The sequence below is a fragment of the Eucalyptus grandis genome, chromosome 8 (genome assembly GCF_016545825.1).
Source record: "Eucalyptus grandis isolate ANBG69807.140 chromosome 8, ASM1654582v1, whole genome shotgun sequence".
In the NCBI taxonomy this organism is placed as follows: Eukaryota; Viridiplantae; Streptophyta; class Magnoliopsida; order Myrtales; family Myrtaceae; genus Eucalyptus; species Eucalyptus grandis.
In genome coordinates this window covers 11,621,482-11,624,746 of record NC_052619.1, presented here as the reverse complement: position 1 = coordinate 11,624,746, position 3,265 = coordinate 11,621,482, and the positions used below count along the sequence as shown (strand labels likewise).

At 38.3% G+C, this 3,265-nt stretch overlaps 1 pseudogene; it reads right to left on the bottom strand.

Moving 5' to 3' along the window:
- Nucleotides 1-532: 532 nt before the first annotated feature.
- On the bottom strand, nucleotides 533-1,971 carry LOC104456467 (annotated as a pseudogene).
- Nucleotides 1,972-3,265: the final 1,294 nt, after the last annotated feature.

Sequence of the window (3,265 nt, the reverse complement as noted above, 5' to 3'; positions counted from 1 at the left end):
AAATTTGGACACGTAAAACTTTCTGACATCACCATTTTTTTAATGCACCTTCATCGGAAGTCTAAATTAGCTTTATCGATTAAAGCAAATGAGCACGCCATCCTAGCATATGATTCGGCCATAAGACTCCAAATGCAGAAACGCCGAAGAAGGGAAGAATATTTATGCTCTCTAAGATAAAGGTAAAAGGACATGGACGAATATCCAAGCCAAGCGCTCATGTATCTTGACATCGTCTAATCTTTACTTAGGCTTCGTTTATTTCAAAGAAAATATATAATTTAAAAAATATTTTCTTAAAAATAATCATTTATATCGGCAAAAATATATATATTTCATCATCTATGAAAATGTTTGGACATATATTATTGTTGATAAAGAAAACATTCTTCTTTGACTAATCATTTAAACGATACAAACAATCATTTTTAGGAAGATGTTTTCTAAATCATTCATTTTCTACGGAGCAAAAAGAGTCTAAGTCGTGATTGAACTGAACAAATGTGATTACCCAACAAAACTTTGCACGAGGGAAAAAAGAAATCATGGTATGATGTTAATGAACGGTACATGTTCAGCTGTTAAACAAGTAATCTGCAAGAAAAAGTAGTCTGTGTTGGACACAAATTGCGCAACCCAAGATCTCCATAACTAGAATAAGAATATGCATAATTGAGTAGAAAGATTAATGCACCTATTTTGGGATCCATCGTTCTTAAAGCGGAAGCGAAAACACAATATTCCATGCGCAAGTCCTTCTCCTCTATTACCCTCCATATCACTGGCTCAATGAGGCGGCCCCCTCACTCCGTATCACTGGCTCAATAAGACGGCCCCCTCACGTTTAGTGTTAGGTAAATGCTCCTTAAGCAAGGATATATGTGAGAATTAGGATTAGAGGAGAGACTTAAGTACTGTTTATAGAGTTTCCAGCTAGGCCCCTCATTACGGGCCAGGCTCAACTCGGCCCACACTAGGCAGTCCCATATTAGACTAATTAAGAAACCTTCTATCTCACCTTAGACCAACATTGTTTTACGGTAACCGTAAAAATAATAAATTACAATATCAATTAATTTAGTCCACATTAGGAAAACTCTTACAGTCTGTTCATCACGATTGAGTTCTGACAATTATTAACTACGTTGGTCTATGATGAGAAAGCAGCAGCAGAGGATTGAACATACGTACCTCTTTCTCTAGCTCGTAGAAGGTGTCGAAGAGCACGAAATCCGCATCGTCCACATTCGTGGATTGGTTTATCACCATATCATAAAAGGCAAGGTATAACCCCAGCTTATACACGTACGACGATGCCTCCCACGGCTTCAGAGGCGGCAGCCCCGGGACCCTGACACTGCCTTCCAAAAGCGGAAGCGGAAGCAGAAGCGGGAGCAAGCCGCGCTGCACGTGGTAATATATATTGTTGACCACGCATGTCTGCGTGAAGAAGACCACTCCAAGCTTATCGCACTGCCTGGCCACATCGAGCGCCCACGGGAGGAACTCGTCATAGATGACTGCATCGAGCAGTCGGCCCGAGTGGTCAAGCTTATGGATCAGCTCAGCCAGGGTCCTCGACCCGATGACCCAGAGGTCCGTCTGGCAGGCCTCAATGGACTCGGCCCCCATGAAGCCGCCAAGGTCGTGGCCGTCAGAGATGGTTTCAAGGTCGATGGACAAGGAGGGTCGGCCTGCATGGATCCGGCGAGGTGGACGGTGAGGGCGAGGGTGGCTTTGAGGCCTTTGGAGACGAGGCGCTTGGAGAATTGGAGCGTGGAATTTATGTGGCCTTGGGCGGGGAAAGGGAGGATCAGCGCATGAGCTCGGTGGAGCTTGCTTGAAGGCTCCATTAGCTCACTTCGCCCTCTTTCTCTAGAGTTGGAGCAGTCCACTTGTAAGCGCTAAAGAGGTGTCATCTATGAAACTCAGAAGCAATCGATAAATCTTTTTAATTATACAAGCGCACTAGTAGAGAGATCTATGAAATAGCCTATGAATTTTATAAAGTAATTCGGTCCGCCTATAAAAGTGACTCTGGCTTGAAGTAGTTTGTATTCAAAGGATTGGATTTGAACAAGTGACCACAAGTTTCCAAATTAGAGATCTCCTGATATCACATCCGATTGAGTCAATACTAGGGTTTTTATTTATATTATGGAAAAGCTTTCTTAAGTTTAATATAGAAAAGTCTTGATGACGGAGACTTCAAGGAAAAGGTTAAATACTAAATATGTTTATTCAATGGCTTTAGCAGGTATATTGTGACAATAACAATAGTCCAAAGACAGACTAAACTTGGTCCATTTATTTCACAAAAAATAATTTTAAAATATATTTTTTTGAAAACGATCATTCATATCACTTTTAAAAATGAACAGACGAAAAGTACTTTCAGTGTCCCTGAAAATATTTAAATATTAATTATTATCAATAATGAAAATATTTTTTATTAAATAATTATCTTAAATTATACAAGCAATTATTTTAAAATATATATTTTTTAAATTATCATTTTTTTGCGAAAGAAACGGACTGGAATCCATATTCTATGAAGAAACATGTGGCAGGTACTGAACTCACGGAAAGATACTGAACCTCCAATGACATTTGTGAATGTGCATCTTATTTGTAGAGAGAGAAGGCTTTCAAATATAGTCAATTAGGGTTTTGGTGAGTGGTCCTCCATCCCTAATTTTTATTAGGGAAATCAGAGCATATTAAGCTCTATTTGTTTAAAATTATTTCTATTCCTCGGAATAAAATTTATATTCTTTTGTTTCAGAAACAAAAAAAGAACAGAAATATATTTGGTAAAATTTTTGTTCCCATGAACAAAAAATCTATCTTTTTATTTCCTGAAACAGATTTGGAACATAAACAAGAAATAAAAAAAAAGTTGCTTCTTGTTCCCGAGAATAATTATGAGAAAATTTTTTCTCTCTCTCTCCTTCTTCTTCCGGCGAGGCTCCGGCGAGCTTGCCCAGCCGATCACCGGCAGCCGTCGTGACTGGCGACCGGCCACAAAGAGAAAGAAGGAAAAAAAAGGAAAAATATGGAAAATATTGAAAAATCAAAAGAAATAACAAAATTATACAAGTTTACCAAACGCATTTTTATTTCTGGAATATAAATTTTTATAGTTACCAAACGCGTTCTTACACTCAAAAATTATTCCTGGCACAAAAACAAAAACAAAAAAAAACTATTTCTGTTCAAAAATTGTTCCCCAAAATAGAAACGTTACCAAATGTGCCCTTAGTCA